Raw genomic sequence first — 19,543 nt, 5'->3', positions numbered from 1 at the left:
TAGCCCCGCCCCCGCGTGGCCCCGCCCCCGCCGTGGTCCCGGAAGCGCCGCTCCGCCGCTCCTGTGCTTCTCCCGGGGCTCGGGGCGCTGGAAGCGGTGGCCGGAGTTCGTCTTTCATCTTGTTTGCTGTGCTAGTACCGTTCTCGGACTATCCCGAGTGTTTCTTTCCCCCTCCTCCTTTTTATTACGATCCTCACGTCACAGACGTTCTTCAGCTTCTTGGCAACCGCGAGCTCGATGGTCATTCGTCATCCATTCGTTCTTTACACGTTTATTAAAGTTCCAAAATTCCAGCTCAAGATCAGCGCTTCGTAGAGGTTTTAACTGTCTGCGGGAAACGGCCCTCGTCTCCCCCAGCGCGCCTGACCGCGGTCTCAAGTTCTGCCGGAATGCAAGCGCCGAGGAAGCAGGTTCTGGTCTAACGCGGCAACCCCCGCGACTGGCGCGAGGTTGCAGTAACGCAGTTTTCTCTCAGGAGGGGCGCGGCCGCCTGCCTAACCCTCCCTCGGGGGGGGGGGTAACCCTGAGAATCCAGCAAACCCGACAAAAGGCGTCCTCTGTACCGCAGGGCCAGTCTGGGGGCCTCCTAACCCTCGGAGCTGTAAACATCACGTAGGGAAGCAGCTCAAGGGAAATTTCAAGAAAATCACAAGGGTCGGTCACAAGGTGCATCCTCGTGTTCTTGAGAAGAAAGTTGTAATTGTTCTCTTCGCTTTTCTCTGTGAATCTGTGTGAAATCCTGTCCAGACTTTGCAGTCCCTTGTACCTTACATGTATGTACCTATGATAATGCTTACCCAATGTTAAAATTACATCCTGTCTGTACGGGTACCAAAGGGGTCATTGTTGGCAAGACCGTCATATGTCCCTAAGACGAGTGTAGCGCGTGGTTCATAGCAGACACTCCGTGTATTTGCAGAAAGAACGAATGAAGAGCCCAGAGTGTGCCAAACACAGTGCACGGTGCTGGGGGAGCAAAGGGGACCGAGACAAGTTCTTGGCCCTCGGGGACTCAGTTTAGTGAGAGAGACTGGTGAGCCTGACTCCAGTGCTCTGCTGTCAGTATTTCCAACAGAAGGCCCGACAAAGTGCTTGGAAGGCAGCCCAGGGAGCAGACCTCACAGAAAAGATTCGTTGTATAGTTAATAGTTAAGAGCACAGGTGGTTGAGCTAGGTAAGCCAGGGTTTGAATACAAGCCTTGCCTCATTTAATTGCTGGGTGACCTTGGGCAAAGCACACTGTCTCAATCTAAGTGTCCGTATCAACTAAATGGGAATATTAATAATTTTGTGGGATTTAGGTGAGCCGATGGATGTACAGCACTTAACAAACTGCCTGGCCTGTTGTAAAAATTATCATCATCATGGATGTCTTCAGTGATACAGCAAATAGAAAGGCCTGGAAGGTAAGAGCCTGATAAAACAGATCTCTACACCCCAGAGTTGCAAGGAGGTATGGGAATGAAATGAAATAAGATAATTAAATGAGTCATGAGAAAGAAATGAGGAGGGGTGGTTTTAAGAATTAAATGAGATAATGCTAGGTAATTTACATACTATCTTATACAATCCTCACATCAGTTTTGGAGGAAAGAATTAACCCCAATTTATAAAGAGTGAAAAGGGGGTTTTGGAGAATTCCGAAGATGGAGCATTTAGGCCCCCCCCCCTTTTTTTTTTAAATCCTGTTGGCTTTTCAGTGACTGGGCTCAATTACTGTGTAATCAGCATAAGCTATGGAAGGGAGCAGCCTGATCCTTTTCCACTCCTGCTCAGTAACCCTCGGTGACTCCCCCATCACTTTAAAAATAGCCTCTCAAGAGTTCCCTTCAATCTGCCATTGAGTTTTATCCCTAAAGTTCTTTACTACTTAAATCAGACCTCTGTATAGAGGCTGCTTTTAGGCAAATAGGCGTAGAAGGGGCCCACAGCAAGCACCTGGCTGGATACAGGCAGGTCCATGGGGAAACCTCAAAATATCCACAGGCCCTAACTCACCAATGGACTACTTACTTAGAACCAGGCACAGTTACCAAAAAAGGGAAAATTCCTATGTCATCCTACCTCCTCACCTTCCCCCTTTAAATGCAGCCCCCTACCCACGGCCTCCTTGCAGACAGCCTCTCCTGTGTGGTCCTACTCACCACTCTCCTGTGGTGTATTAAGTAAATTTCTATCACCTTTGTTGTGTCTGGTGTGAATCCCTCCACAGTCCTCACCACTGGCTTCCACCCAGTGGATCACTGCCCCACATTTGGGGCCCTGCCTAATCAGGAGAAACATCATGTTTTGACACCACACCCTGCACTCCACCTCACTGGCCAAAGAACAGGCTTGCAACAATTCAGGTGATTGTTCTGTAGCCTGTAGGGTACAGGCTTTTTCCCAGTCATTTGACTGCAAAAAGACACTACCCAGCATTCATAGTTCCCATTGTATACATAAATCTACAGTTGAAAGTGTGTGTGTGTGTGTGTGTGTGTGTGTGTCTCAAACTTAGTGCTTTTAACTAAGTATTCAAAATATATCTTTTGTTTCTGTGTCTGAGCTGTTCTAACAGCATCCTTTCTGCCCCCGAGCAAAGAGCCTGCTTCTCTGGTGTTGAGATGTGTCTCTGCAGGAAGAAAGACCACAGGTAGTAATTGGGAGTGAGTAGAACTTAGAAGAGGTGAAGGGAAGAGACAAGGCCAACTCTATGGAAACAATAATGAAATGAGTCTAAAGAACTCTTAAAATTTGGCAGTAAGTAAACAAACAATTCAATTAAAATGTGGTCAAAAGATCTGAATAGACACCTGACCAAAGAAGATATCAAGATGACTAATAAGTGTATGAAGTTGTTCCACATTGTGTGTCATCAGGGAATTACAAATTAAAACAATAAGATACTGGGGTGCCTGGCTGGCTCAGAAGAGCATGTGACTCGTGATCTTGGGGTTGTGATTTTGAGCTCCATATTAGGGTGTAGGGATCATGTAAATAAATAAAACTTAAAAAACACAAAATAATAAGATACCACCACACATGTATAAGAATAGCCCAAATCCAGAACACCGACAATGCCAAGTGCTGGCTAGGATGTGGAGCAACAGGAACTCTCATTAATGCAGGTGGGAATGCAAGACGATGCATTTTGAAAGACAAATGGCGGTTTCTTACAAAACCACCACATGAGCCAGGAGTCACGCTCCTTGGTATTTACCCAGCGGAGTTAGAAAAGTATGTTCACACAAAAATCCGCTCCAGCTTGCCAAAACTTGGAAGCAACTAAGATGTCCTCCAGTAGGTAAATGCATAAATAACTTGTGGTATATCCATATAATGTGATGTTACTCAGCAATAAAAAGGATCGAGCCATGAAAAGACATGGAAGAAATTTAAAGACATATTATACTAAGTGAAACAAGCCAACCTTGAAAGTCTATGTATGACATGATTCCAATTATATGTCATTCTGGTGGGGGCTAAACTTTGGAGACGATAAAAAGAGCATTGGTTGCCAGGGCTTAGGAGGAAGAGAGCAAGAAGTAGGCAGAGCCACAGAGGATTCTTAGGGCAGTGAAACTCTTTGTTACTGTAATAATGGCTATGTGACATTATGTATGTGTCAAAAAGCTTATAATGCTACAACATGAAGAGTGAGCCCTAAGGTAAACTATGAACTTCAGTTAATGATGATTTATCAGTATTGGCTTATTAGTGATAACAAAGGCCCCACACTAATGCAGGATGTAAATAATAGAGGAAACTGTGGGACAAGGAGGAGGTGGAGAACGGGCCATATGGGGGGAATTTTCTGCTTTCCATTCATTTTTTTGGAACCCTGAAACTGCTGTAAAAAATAAAGTCTATGTTTAAGAAATGCATCTAAAAAGGACTGACCTTTAAGTCTGACATCAGAGGTCACAGCCTCCATATCTAAGCAGTCACCAAGTGTTCCATGACCCATCTTTCCCCCTCACACCTGCTGAATCCAGGTCACCGCCTCTCACCTACCCACTAGACGCAGCCTCTTTTCCATTCTCCCAGCCTTAGATTTGACCCCATATAACCCCAATCAGTTATCTGAGGTGCAGTGACATTTCTCACATACCATTCTGATCAAGCCATACCAGTGGCCTTCCATGCTTCTCATTACCCTAGGGTCAAGTCTAAACAAAACCATTATCCCTCCCTCCGCTGCTTCTGCCTTCATGCCTCTCCTGAACTATTGCAGGCCCTCTGACACACTTCTGGGCCTTTGCACAAACGGGCTTCCTAGCATGAACCAATGCTACAGTGGACCAGAGAGGCGGGAGAGCCCCCACGAATCAGGCAAACTAGAACGTGCTTTCCAGAGATAAGCCTTGAGCTGGACCCTCAAGATAGCTGTGAATTGGCTAAACGGAGGAGGAAGGAATGGTGTCAAGCTGGAGCAAGCTGCCTTAGTCTCCTTCCTGAGGCAGGAATGTGCACTGTGCACACCAGGGTAGGAAGATTCTACACGATGTGACAGAGATCTGGAGTAGGTACAAGGGGACCCCAGCTTTACCACTTCTTTAGGCACCTCAATTCACCTCTGTGTACCCCAGTTCCAGACTGTAAGATGGGACTACTAACACTGGCCACCTCATAGAGCACTGGAAAGACTTCAGAGTTAGTATGTGAAAAGCCACTAAGTGTCTCATGCATAGTAAGGCTTTGGTATTAGCTATGCTATTAAGATCACCTATTGGGTATTAAGGAGGGCATGTGTGTGGTGCATAACAATGAATTCTGGAACACTGAAAAGAAATTGAAAAAAAAATTTTAAAAATAAAAAATATTTTTTAAAAAATCACCTGTTGGTCTGTCGTGTAGAATTTATTATAAACAGACCACAGTACAAATGAGCTGGTTGAGGGGTACAGTGTCTTCAGAATTCCCCCCATGAAAACAGACATGTAAAATCTCACACGGAATCCTTATATGAAAAAGAAGCAGAAGTAGTATTTTATTGCCTCAAATGTATTTTGGAGTTTGAACTTGGAAAATTTCCTTTATATGGTATAAATTTCCTCCATGAGGGCATACAACCATGCTGACAGCCTCAAACACATTCAACTTGGGATCATATCCCTGTATATGCTTTTATAACATGACCAAGGCAATATTATTTTAATATCATCTTAATAATATTATCTTAATATATAATATTATTTTAATAATATTGTGGGAATGAGATTGATAAAATATTTACATGGAAATTTGGAACAAATATTCTGAAACCTCTAGAAGCACACAGTTTGCAAATTACCAATCTGGCCTACCATTTTGCAGAAAGGGAAACTGAGACCACGTAAGCCTGGGACTTGATAAACCCCAAAGAATGGAAGAATCTATAAAATACCAGGAAGTCATCCTGTCCAGAATTCAGCCTTCAACAGTGGATCTAAGATCACCCTTTCTGGGAGAGTTAACTCATCTCCTGGTCTTCAAGACTCATCTATCCCATAACAAACCATAACGAAATGTTTGTTTAGGTGAATATATACAACCCTCTAGGAACCTGGGTGGCTCAGTTGATTGAGCATCCTTCTCTTGGTTTTGGCTCAGGTCAGGATCTCAGGGTTGTGAGACTGAGCCCTGCCCCTCCCCTTTTTAGGCACCATGTTCAGCTGGGAGTATGCTTAAGATTCTCTCCCACTGTCCCTTCCCCTGCTCTCGTGTGCATGCGTGTGCTCTCTAAAATAAAATAAAATAAAGTAAAATAAAATGCACCTTCCAGGTAGAAATTTACAATTATCAATAGTACTAGCAAATAATTTTTATATGTTTTTGGACCATAAACGTAATTTTATCTTCTAGCCAAATGGGACATGAATATTTCTAGAAGGTCAGACCCTAATGTCAGGCCAGGCCTGGAGGCCAAGAGCTGACATGAAAAATCAGGTTTAGAAAAATTCACTCCTTCACTCACCGTGCTGCTTCAATAGGGTACACTCCAAATAGAGACTGGGATGATTACTCATGTTTTTTTCATACAGTCCACTCAGATTTGAGTATCCACTGCTCTTTATGATTTTCCTGTACTTTTTCTTAGTCAATAATTATTCCCTCTGTAATTGGGACAAATACCGTTTTAAATTCTCCCCGTGAGGAAAAACAAAACAAAACAAAAAACAAAAAACAAAAAACCCAAACCAAGAACTAGAACACTTCCATTCCTCGTGCACCCACAAGGGGACAGGCTACCACCTTGCTTTTCCCTTGGTAGACGTTTGCCATGAAAAATGCAAACAAAAATTCAAGTTAATAGATGAACCATGAGAGACTATGGACTCTGAAAAACAATCTGAGGGGTTTGCAGTGGCGGGGGGGTGGGAGGTTGGGGTACCAGGTGGTGGGTATTATAGAGGGCACAGCTTGCATGGAGCACTGGGTGTGGTGAAAAAATAATGAATACTGTTTTTCTGAAAATAAATAAATTGGAGAAAAAAAAATTCAAGTTAAGGAACTGCACTATACACTGGAGAATTCTATATGCTCTAGAAGAGTTTGGCTTACTCACTGCTTCATGCACTTGGACCATGACCGTGGCAATGTCTCCTCCATAACAGAAGTATCTGGTAACAGATTGTTTTAATTTGAAAAGTTATGATTTTTGAAGCTTCCTTTGAATCTATATTTCATTAAGAAGTATGGGGTAGGAGCACCTGGGTGGCTCAGTGGGTTAAAGCCTCTGCCTTCGGCTCAGGTCATGATCTCAGGGTCCTGGGATCGAGCCCCGCATCGGGCTCTCTGCTCATCAGGGAGCCTGCTTCCCCCTCCTCCTCTGCCTGCCTCTCCGCCTACTTGTGATCTCTCTCTGTCAAATAAATAAATAAAATCTTAAAAGAAAAAAAAAAAGAAGAAGAAGTATGAGGTGGAAAAAAGAAGCCAGAATTATACAGTGAAAGAATTGAGACTTCTTTCCCATCAACAAAACATTTGAAATTATATATTTGGTACGATAATGGTATAGAACCAGAAGATATGCCAGAAATTTCTAAGAAAAGGATAAGAAACACTTCTTATTCTTCAGGTCCTGGAATATTTTCACAATAATTAGTAAATACATTTTAGGGTCTGGATGGAAATTTCCACTTCTTTGAAAACCTCTCCTTGTAAGGCAGGATGTACTCATCCAAAACATGAGCCAACCTTCAGCTGCGGTGCGACCTCCCGCTCCGTGTTCTCTCACCCTCATGAGACCTCTGCCACATGACGACCGCAGCAAAAGCACCCATGCTACTGAAAGGAATTACATATTTAATCATTTTGGTTTGTCTCTGCAATTACCGGTGTTTCCTTTTTCCTTTTTCACCATTGAGATATGCCATTTTTATTCTACCCAGAATACAAAATAACAGAGCTGCACTGAAAAATTCTCTAGGTTTGTTTTCGGTCTGGATTACAGCTGTATTTTGAAGAGGGGGAAAAAAGTGAGACACCCGGATGGTTCAAGCAGTTAAGCATCTGCCTTCGGCTCAGGTTGTGATCCCAGGGTCCAGCTCAGCGGGGAGCCTACTTCTCCCTCTGCTTGCCACTCCCCCTGCTTGTTCTCTCTCTGACTCTCTCTCTAACAAATAGCTAAATAAATTTTTCTTTTTTTAAATAACAGACTTTGTTTTGGGGGTGCTCGGTTGGCAGAGTCAGTTAAGTATCTGGCTCTTGGTGTTGGCTCAGGTCATGATCTCAGGGTCATGAGATCGAGGCCCATGTTGGGCTCCACATACTTAGCCTCACGTGTGCGTACTCTCTTTCTCAAATAAGTAAATCTTTTAAAAAAGAACAACTTTGTTTTTTAGAGCCACTTTAGGTTCAAAACGAGCAGAAAGTACAAAGAGTGCGGGGGCTACCCCCACCCAATTTGCTCCACTATCAACTATCAACAACCCCTCACCAGAAGGGCCCATTTGTTACAATGGATGAACCCACGTCAACATCACTTCCCCATTGGCATTAGGGTTCATTCTGGATGTTGTACATTCTATGCATTTCTGACAAGTGTAAAATGATATATATCCATCACTGTCATATCATACAGGGTAACTTTCACTGACCTAAAAGTCCTCTCTGCTCTGTCTACTCATCTCTCTCTTCCTCCGACCCCCAGCAACCACTAATCATTTCACAGTCTCCATACTGTTGCCATTTCCAGACGTCATATGCTGGAGTCATACAGGATGTAGCCTTTTCCTCTAAATTTGTTAAGATGTATTTTATGACCAGAATGTGGTTCTTGTTGGTGCACATTCCATGGGAGTTGGAGAAGTTGTACATTCTGCTCTTGTGGGTGGAAGGAGTCTGTAGACGTCAGTGAACTTAGTTGATTCATGGTGCTATGGAGTCCAACCAAACCCTTACTGATGTTCCGCCTGCTGGATCTATCGCTGATAGATGGTTGTTGAGGTCTCCAAGCATAATGGTAGATTCATTCATATCTCCTTAAAGTTTTATCTGTTTTTGTTTCGTGTATTTTCATGCCTTTTTGTGAGGAACATGTGCATTAGGGATTGTTATCTCTTCTTGGATGACTGGCCCCTTCATCATTATGTAACACTTGTCTTTCTTCCTTATAATTTTCCTTGCTTTAGAGTCTGTTTTGTCTGGAATTAGTTCAGCTACTTCCATTCTCATTTGCTTAATGTTAGCATGGTATTTATTTCTATATTCTTTTACTATTAACTGATATGTGTCTCTATATTTAAAGTGCGTTTCTTCTAGCCAAAATATAAGAAGTTGGTTTTTGACCACAATTTCACTTGTACATAAGCATATACATATATATGTATATGTATAATCAAATAAATTGTTGCTATTATATTTGGAATAATTATTTGTTTGCTCAGTTAAGAATAAGAAAAATAAGAGGCAATTCACTGGCTCAGTTGGTAAAGCATGGGACTCGTGATCTCTAGGTTGTGAGTTCGAGCCCCACATTGAATGTAGAGATGACTTAAAAATAAAATCTTAAAAAAAAAAAGAATAAGAAAAATCAAAGTTTTTACTTCTATTTTACTTTACTTACTTTACTTATTCTTCCTCTATTGGTGTTTTTTTTTTTTCCTTTTGACACTTCAAATATCTCACTCCACTCTATTCTAACTTGCGTGGTTTCTGAGGAAATGCTTTTTCTTTTTTATGCATATCTAAGTTTCTGGCATATATAATTTTCCTTCTCTTTAAAGAACTTCTTGTAGTATTTCTTGCCAGGTAGATCTACTGACAACAAATTTCTTCAATATTTCTGTGTCTGACAGTCTTCACTTCTCCTACACGTTCGAAGGATAATTTCACAGGATTCAGAATTCTAGGTTGGTGGTTTTTCCCTTTTGACACTTTAAATATTTCACTCCACTTTCTTCTAACTTGTGTGGTTTCTGAGGAGAAGTTGGATGGAGCTCTCACCTTTGCTTCTCTAGAGGAAAGGCGTTTTTTTCCTCAGGTTTCTTTAAAAAAAATTTTTTTTTTGGTCTTTTTTGCAGTTTGAATATGATATGCTTAGGTATAGTTCTCTTGACATTTACCTTGCCGGGTGTTCTCTGAGCTTCCTGTGGTTTGGTGTTTGACATTAATCTGGGGAACTTCCCAGTCATTATTGCTTCAAATATTTCTGCCATTCTTCTGCCCTCTTCTCTTCTGGAAACCCCATTCTGCATAGGTTACATCTTTTCTGGTTGCCCCACTGTTGCTGAATGTTATGTTTTAATTTTTTCCATCCTCTTTTCTCTTCGTTTTTCAGCTTTGGAAGTCTGTATAGACATATCTTCAAGCTCACACAGTCTTTCCTTGGCCCATCAAAGGCGTTCATTTCTGCTACAGATTTTTCATTTTTTTTTTTTTTTTAGCTCTAGCATTTCTTCTTAATTCTTTCTTAGAATTCCCATCTCTCTAATTACATTGCATACCTCTCCTTGCATGCTGTCTACTTTTTCATTCGCGCTCTTACATATTAATCTTAATTGAAGTTCACTTTCTGGAAATGCTAACACCCCTGCCATATCTGGGTCTGGTTCTAATACCTACTCTATCTCTTCAAACCAAGTCTTTTCACCTTTGGCATACCTTATAATTTTTTGCTGAAAGTAAGACATGATACACTGAGTAAAAGAAACTGCTGTAAATGGGCCTTTAGTAATGTGGTGGTAAGGTGCAGAGGGCAGGGAAGCATTCTGTGTGGTCCTAGGATTAGGTCCCTGCTGTTTTAGTGAGCCCCAAACTAAGGTTGTTTAGCAAGGTTTGTTACGTAGATGACTTCCTATTGGTAAGAGTTGTTAAGATTCCTCCTCTTTCCAGCACAGGAGAGAGAGAGAGACATCTTTACAAATGGATTTTTTTTTTTTTAAGAAATACATATTTCCTTTATGAAAGGAAACCTGTGTCATGTTTGTTTGTTTGTTTGTTTTTAAGATTTTACTTATTTGAGAGAGAGAGAGCACAAGCAAGGGGAGAAGCAAACTCCCTGCTGAACAGAGAGCCCAACATGGGGCTCCATCCCAGGACCCTGGGATCATGACCTGAGCCAAAGGCTGACGCTTCACCAGCTGAGCCACCCAGGTGCCCCTGTGTCCTGTTTTTAAAGCTTTCCCTGTATCTGCTGGCTCTCGATGGCCTTTAGCTCAAAATAATGCATGTGCCAGAGAGGCATATTTTTGGGGTGACATATTCTTTTATTATTCTTTTTTTTTTTAAGATTTTTTAAATTTACGTGACAGAGAGAGAGAGAAAATGCACAAGTAGACAGAGAAGCAGGCAGAGGGAGAGGCGGAAGCAGATTTTCCGCCGAGCAGAGAGCCCCATGCAGGGCTCAATCCCAGGACCCTGGCATCACGACCTGAACAGAAGGCAGAGGCTCAACCCACTGAGCCACCCAGGCGCCCCTCTTTTACTATTATTCTTAACAATCTATGCATTTATGAGAGAGAGAGTGCGTGCATGGGCCAGTTGGGGGAGGGGCAGAGGAAGAAAGAGAATCCTATAGCAGACTCCGCACTGAGTTTGGAGCCCAATATGGAGCTCAATCCCAGGATCCCAAGATTATGATCCAAGCAGAAACCAAGAGTCAGCTGCCCAACCATCCGCACCACCCAACACCCCGGGAGCGGCATATTCTGCTGCCCCTCACTGTGTAGACTTCTCAAAGGAAATTGCTGACACACAATTATACAACTCTAGGATCCCTGATCCAAATCAAGCTTAAAAATAGAATATGGAGAAGAGGGAGGATTTATGAAGTGGTTTATTTATTTATTTATGAAGAGGGCTATTGTGGCTCTCTCGGAATCCACTGCTTTCAAAGGGATGAGCTGTTTCGAAGTTTGGGTAAGGCATGTGACTCAACAATCAAATCAAAACCAGACTGAGAACGTGTCCCGTTAGTGGCGTGTGGCTGAGCCTCACGCACCTGCTGAATGTTCATCCTCACGCAGGAAAGTGAACTCTATGAAGCAAATTTTAGATGGGCCAGAGGAGGCACATAGAAAGTTTCAGCCCACCCCCAGAGTCCTTTGTACCCAAAAGGTCCGATATATACAGAACGTTTAGATACATGCACAACTTCTTACACAAGAAACTGATTGTATTGGAGGGGAAGTAAAATGAGAAGGCAAATAAGTTTTTCACAGTGCATATGTTTCCTATCAAAGTCCATTTTTAAAATTTTGCTTAATTTTCAAAATGTGGTCCTAAAAATAAGCTGCCTGAAGAATATATGTAAATACGTACTAAATCATATGTACTAAATCAAAGTAAATGTTCTTGAATATAAAATTGTATGCATTGTTATGGAATCTTGTGTGAGTCCGCAAAATTGTTTGCTGCTTATGTTACCAGCCAGTATCACCTGGTAAGTTGTTATCAGGTGTTAAAAAAACAAAATTCAGCTGAGTAACTTTTAAAGGTCTTACTGGCTGTATTCAAGAATCCATGAATCAGGCACCATCCAGTCTAGCAGAAGGAAAGCATCTCTGAGGAGCTGAACAAAATGCAAGAATTCTATAAGCAGGTTGGAGCGGGAACAAGGAAGTTACACTGGGCAAAAAAGCAAGCTGGTTATTACAAAATCACTTTCCTTTAGGGAATGGCCAGGGTCTCTTAGGCAGATGACCTAATTAGTGCTGAGCAGGCAATTCCTGAGTAGCTGGTCTAAGAGAACCAAAACCATAAGTTAAGTCTTGTTTTGGTGACAAGGGGCTTAGCATAAGTGACTCCATTCTGTCTCGTCTTTAACATGGGTAAACACCAAAGTAAGTTAGATTTCTTTCTGAATGAAATTGGAATACTTAGTATTATAGCAAAACTGTTTTATAAATCAGTGTACCAATTTTAATGTTTCTCTTTTATAGTTAGAAAAGCTCTGACTTGAAATATACAGTTAACAAATTCATAACATCAATATGAATGAGTTGCTTAATTAAGAACTTGGTGCTTTTTATCTCATTTGGTTTTCATATACACCAGACTGTTCTGATTCCTCTAGCAATATTCATACTATAATTCATCAGTACCAAAATATAAACTGTAATATATAGGTTAATTAAATTAACTTCCTTACATTAGCAGGATGAATAAGAGATTTATGTTAACTCTGTTATCTTAAATTGTAGCATGATATCAAAAGATTCGTTTGATGTAAAATTTACCTGCATTCTAAAAAGTTTACTTGACTGCTCTAAATTTCTCAGGAAATTTCATGAAAAATGTGAAAAGATGGGGCATCTGGGTGGCTCAGTGGGTTAAAGCCTCTGCCTTCAGCTCAGGTCCTGATCCCAGGACCCTGGGATGGAGCCCCGCATCGCACTCTCTACTCAGCAGGGAGCCTGCTTCCCTTCCTCTCTCTCTCTCTCTCTGCGTACTTGTGATCTGTGTCAAATAAATTTTAAAAAAAGGTGAAAAGAAAGTGGTCAAATTTCACTCATAACCTTGGGGCTTTGCTTAGAAGATTGAGCATTATTTAATGAAATGGAAACACGTCTTCACTTTGTAAATAGTAGAAGAGTTAATGAGTAAGGTACATAGATACCAAGAATAATTTAATATTGTGTTCAAGTATTTCTCTCCACCCTCTTCAAAACAAAGAAACAAAACAACACAAAAGCCCTTGGGATTTTCTGTATGTCCTTCCATTGTGAGTTCCTTGTCTCTGCCCTGAAATCACTGTTGTTCAGTGTTTTGAGTTCCACTCCCATGTTTCCTCTCCTGCATCCTGGCAATAAGAGGGGATTTAAGCCATCACAGCCACCTCATATTTATCTAAAACAAGGCTTGCAGGACTTCCCTTCTGTTTGTTTACATCGTAATGTAGACACTATTAAGACTTTTTAGTTTTGAGGAGAATGAGAATGCTTCTTTTGTGATACTTAGCAATTAAGAGGGTATGAACCACAATTGTGTAAGCCTGACAATTCACAGAGCTGTACCCTGAAACAAATAATACATTATATGTTAATTACAAAAAAAAAAAAAAAGGGAAGAAGGTATGAACCACATGTGGTCACGAGTCTGTCCTTTACTTGCCTTAAGTCTAAACAATGGGGTAAGAAATTATTTTCTTTGGAATCATTTATAGTTAGCTATTGTTTTTTAATTTTTTTAATGATTATTTTTTAAGGTTCTATTTATTTATTCACGAGAGACAGAGAAATAGAGGCAGAGAGAAGGAGAAACAGGCTCCCTGCTCCTCCTATACGGGACTCCATCCCAGGACGGTGGAATCATGACCTGAGCCAAAGACAGACGCTCTGCCGACTGAGCCACCCAGGCGCCCTTCAGCTGCTATTGTTAAAAAGCAAGCCAAGAGGGGCGCCTGGGTGGCTCAGTGGGTTAAGCCGCTGCCTTCGGCTCAGGTCATGCTCTCAGGGTCCTGGGATCGAGTCCCGCATCGGGCTCTCTGCTCAGCAGGGAGCCTGCTTCCCTCTCTCTCTCTCTCTCTGCCTGCCTCTCAGTCTACTTGTGATTTCTCTCTGTCAAATAAAAAAATAAAATCTTAAAAAAAAAAAAAAAAAAAAAAAAAAAGCAAGCCAAGAGGCCCCAAATGAAGTCACTTATGCTAAACCCTGTGTCACAAAACCAAGATTTCATTCAATTATAGTTTTGGCTCTCAAAGCAATAGGATCTTAAACCAGTCAATCAGGAATCACCTGATCAGCACGAGTCAGGTCAATTGCCTGATAAACCCTTGCCATCCCCTAAAGGAGAGTGACCTTGCAATAACCAACCTTTGGTCGAATAGAACTCCTTGTTCCTCCTCCTTTCTGCCTGCTGAAGTCTTTTGTTTCGTATTGCTCCTTCGAGCTTTCCGTCTGCAGGACTGGATGCTGCCTGACTTGAATGGACTTTTTGCTCAAATAAACCCTAAAGTGTTTATTATGCCTCAGTCTATCTTCTACCACCATGACGTTTCTAAAATTCTTTGCCTTAATAACTACAAGTAAAATCGAAGGAATTTTCTCCCAGCTCCTCTTCAAACTATAAGGTAGGGGTTACTGTTTATGGAGACGGCAAAAGTAGCATGTGGAAGCAAAAGGCCATCCTGGAGGCTGTCACAGGTGAAGGATATTCAACAAAATGCATCCTCATCCTTGTTCACACACCTCGGGGCTCATCACAGTGTATTTTCCCAGCAACTCATGGCAACCCAGCAAGATTATAAAACATGTCACATGTTTATTATTCACATGTGCGACTGTTTTGTGGGTTCCTGCTTAATCTGCATTAGCCCAGCGATCTCTCTTTTCACTGTCTGTGCATAATCCCTGTAGCCCCCGTGGGCTTCACCATCTGACTTAAGTAATTAAAAAAAATTTCATTTATTTATTTGACAGACAGAGATCACAAGTAGGCAGAGAGGCAGGCAGAGAGAGAAGAAGGGAAGCAGGCTCCCTGCTGAGCAGAGAGGTCGATGTGGGGTTCGACCCCAAGACTCTGAGATCATGACCTGAACTGAAGGTAGAGGCCTTAACCCACTGAGCCACCCAGGCACCCCAGACTTACCTAATTATTGGTTGATGCCTGGCACAGGGTTGTTGCTTAAATATTTGTTGAATGAACGAATGAAACAAAATAATAAATTGTAAATAAAGTGTAAATTGTTTAAAATGTAATCAATGGTTTCCATCCAGATCGTATTGTTACACTCTCACTTGCATTTATTCCAAATGTAACTGAGCCCTAACATAAAAGGTACTGTTTAGAAATAACATCTTTTAAATGTTAATTTGTTTGAATCTGTGACATGTGCACATGGTATAAAATTGGAAAGGTAAAAATCATAGAGTGAAAAGTAAGTTTCCACCATCACCACTGCACTCTGGCCTTGAGCCACCACCAAATTTTCCTTTTTCCAAATCATCTCAATTACCAGTTTCAAAAACATCTTTCTCTCTCTTCTTTAAAGTAGGTTCCCTATCCAACATGGGGCTTGAACTCACAACCTCAAGATCAAAAGTCACATGCTCCACCAACTGAGCCAGCCAGGTGCCCTGACAAAGAACTTAATGAATATGGGGCGCCTGCGTGGCTCAGTGGGTTAAAGCCTCTGCCTTCGGCTCAGGTCATGATCTCAGGGTCCTGAGATCCCCACATCGGGCTCTCTGTTCAGCGGGGAGCCTGCATCCTCCTCTTTCTCTCTCTGCCTGCCTCTGTGCCTGCTTGTGATCTCTCTCTCTGTTAAATAAACAAATAAAATCTTAAAAAAAAAAAGAACTTAATGAATAAAAGAATCAATAGATGTGTCCCCCCAAATTCGCATGTTTCTTATATATCCACAACAAGAAAAGAATGGTTAATGCTCCTGATTTTTTTTTTCATGCTTCCATGAGATGGGTATTGCACAACTCTGATGGCAAGGAGTTTACTGAGATAGAATACTTTTGTTTGTTTCTGAAACAGTTGATCAAAGACTTGTTTTCGCTCAAATCTGACCAAGCTGATTCACAGTCAAATGTATCTTCTTAGAACGATGTTTTGACATTTTCATTTCTACCTTGCATTGGGCACAAGGTGGTACACATTCCAAAGTGTGGTTTACCTTTGAATCGAAGGTAACGGAAGTTGACTACATAAACATTTCTGAATTGTGATGGTTTCTAAGGAGTCACCAGGGGTGGGGAAGAAACAAACTAGGCTGATTTCCCAATCTTGTGAAATGAATATCCATCCTCACTGATAAGACAAAAATCAGCCTCTACTATCTTGTTGAGTGTTATGGAAAGCATCCGGTAGGGCGCCTGGGTGGCTCAGTGGGTTAAAGCCTCTGCCTTCGGCTCAGGTCATGGTCCCAGGGTCCTGGGATCAAGCCCCGCATCGGGCTCTCTGTTCAGCAGGGAGTCTGCTTCCTCCTCTCTCTCTGCCTGCTTGTGATCTCTGTCTGTCAAGTAAATGAATAGAATCTTTAAAAAAAAAAAAAAAAAAGAAAGCATCTGGTAATTCAATACTTCAAATGTTTGTTCTTTTTTCAAAAGCTAAACAGAACCTGTAAAACAAAGCATTTGTATGCAGCAAGTGCTCTGAGTAATACAGAACTGGGTGACAGGTAGCTAATCTTTCTTTTTTTAGTCTATTCAAAGTGGAAAGGCCAGAAGCTCCATTTTCGTGTTAAGGCAAACATGATTCATTTATCCCACCTCAGAAAACAGTAAAAGTGAAATCAGCCAAACTACAAGTTGACAAATTTTGACAAATCAACAACCAAATGTACTTTTTTAGAATTTTCAATAAAAAATGTCCATTGAACCACCATAAAAGTTCACATGAAAAACATGACCGAAAGGCTAATAAGAGACAGTAATTTTATTTTTATTTTATTTTTAAAATACTTAATGTTTACCCATAGTACAGGCTATCAAGTTTAGGCAACTAGCTAAATATTTAAGAAAAAAATGAAGTTAGCTCTATACTTTATAACATACACTAAATGAATTCTATCTGAATTAAATATTTAAATGTAAAAAAATGTTGTGTTTACATGTAAAAACGTATGGCAAAAGTAGTGTAATTTTTTTTTCTTTTAAAGATTTTATTTATTTATATGACAGACAGAGATCACAAGTAGGCAGAGAGGCAGGCAGGGAGAGAGCAGGGGAAGCAGACTCCCTGCCTAAGCAGAGAGCCTGATGCGGGACTCGATCCCAGGATGCTGGGATCATGACCTGAGCAGAAAGCAGAAGCTTTAACCCACTGAGCCACCCAGGTGCCCACTGTGTATGAGGTATTTAGATATTACTAAAACTTTCTGGAACCCTCGACGTAGGAAAATATAAAGGAAAACATTGTTTCATTTGACTACATAAAACTTCTGCACAGAAACAAAATCCTTATCACCTCTCAACTAAATAACTACTGACAAACTGGGAAAAACACTTTTCTTGAAGAACCTTTCTTGGCCCAAGATGGAGGGAGTGGCTTCTGCCCAGAGTGTCACGTCCTCAGGTCAAAACTTAAATACTTTTCATTTTCCTGTAAATGCTTGGATGGACCAGAGACAAAGTACAGCCAGGAAGCCAATTCACAAATGCCAGGCCAACTTTGTGCTCCATACTTACTTATTGTTCTTTCTCACTCTAAACAAGGTTGACTGTATGGCCACCAGCTAATTAGACTTAATTTTTCTCTTCCTTACTCTTTATTCCTTATCCCATAAACACTTCCCGCCTTCTGCCTTATTCTGCGGTTCTCTAAAAGAACACTCTGCTTCATGAAGTGCTAAATAAAGGTTATCTGTCTCTCCTAAATTGTCTTCTTCAATAATTTTCTAATAATATGCAAATTTTATGACAAGTAACACTGAAAAGAAATAAAATAAAATGAAAAAAATAAAAAAAAATTTATGACAAATAGTGTAACATATAATAAATTCTTATAAAACAATAAGCAAAAGTCCCAATAAGAGAATACAATAAAAAAAAGCAAAGGGGGTGCCTCATTGCCTCAGTCTCAGGGTATGTGACTCTTGAACTCAGTGATGTAGTTTTGACTGTAGGTGTGGTTTGGTGGGGTGAGGTGCAGAGCCAGTGGCCAAGAAAGAATTCATGAGACACCTTTGGTGCAAAATGGTGGCTTTGTTAAATAAAGCACAGGACCCGTGGGCAGAAAGAGCTGCTGTACCAGGTTTGTGAGGAGGGACTGATTACATCCTTGGGACTGGGGGCAAGGAAAAAGGGAGGTTTTCAAAAGAATTGCTGTATTAGGGGCACCTGGGTGGCTCAGTGGGTTGGGCCTCTGCCTTCGGCTCGGGTCATGGTCCTGGGATCCTGGGATTGAGCCCTGCATCAGGCTCTCTGCTTGGCGGGGAGTCTGCCCCCCCCCCCGCCTGCCTCTCTGCCTGCTTGTGATCTCTGTCTGTCAAATAAATAAATAAAAATATTTAAAAAAAAAAAAGAATTGCTGTATGCTAAGAGGACCTACAAGATATTGGAGGTCTTGCCATTGTCAAGTTAAGGTTGTTTTTCCCTCTAGTAAAATATTAACATTAAGACAGTTTGGGAGCTTCCTTGTGGAAGTTAGGTTATTGATAAAAATCCTTTTTTCCTCCTAAATCACTATGACATTTGTAAACTGAAGGAGACTTGAGTCTTGCAGGACTCTGTTCTCTATAAATTAACCATTTTCTCCCCTTCCCTTAGCTTCAGGGCAGCCAGGAGTGCCTGAGGAATGTCACACAGGTCCCATCTAGGAGTGGGGGTGGGATGGGCAGGGGTTGTGGAATGTCAGCTTGTGCTTTGTCCTCAGCTAGCCTTCTGCCCCCTCACCATCAGGATCATGAGTTCAAGCCCCACACTGGATATAGAGCTTACCAAAAAAAAAAAAAAAAAAAAAAAAAAGCAAAGGAAACAAAGACGAAATTTTGCAAGAGAAAACTTCAGTTGGATAATATGTTTGTGAAAAAATGTTCATTGTTTGTTATGGGCTGAATTGCATCATCCCCAAAGTCATACGTTGAACCTGTAACCCTTGATATCTCAGAATATGACTTTGGGGGGATAAGGTTGTTAAAGAGGTAATTAAGTTAAAACGAGGTGATTAGAGTAAGCCCGAATCCAATAAGACGGGTTTCATTGTATGAAAAAATTTGAACAGATACACACGGAGGGAAAACCACATGAAGACACAAGCAGAACAAAGCCATCCACAAGGCAAGGAGAAACACCTTTGATGAAACCAACTCTGCGGACACCTCAGACTTCCGGCCTCCATAATTGTGAAAAAATAAATTTTCTGCTGTTTAAGCCCCCTAGCCTGTGGTACTTTGTTTTGGTTGTCCTAGCAAACTAATATACCATCACCATAAGCAAAAGAATGCAAATTCAAACAACAGTCGTAACTCTCAGATTGGCAAAGAGAAATTATCAGCTGTATCAGTCAGCGTTGATAAAACAGTCATACACTGCTAGCCATTGTATAAGCTGGTATTCCTTCCTGAAGGGCAATTTGTTTATTTATACTTAAAGATTTTTATTTATTTATTTGACAGACATCACAAGTAAGCAGAGAGGCAGGCAGAGAGAGAGGAAGGGAAGCAGGCTCCTTGCTGAGCAGAGAGTGC

The sequence above is a fragment of the Neovison vison genome, chromosome 9 (genome assembly GCF_020171115.1).
Source record: "Neovison vison isolate M4711 chromosome 9, ASM_NN_V1, whole genome shotgun sequence".
Classification (NCBI taxonomy): domain Eukaryota; kingdom Metazoa; phylum Chordata; class Mammalia; order Carnivora; family Mustelidae; genus Neogale; species Neogale vison.
This window is presented reverse-complemented; position numbering follows the sequence as displayed.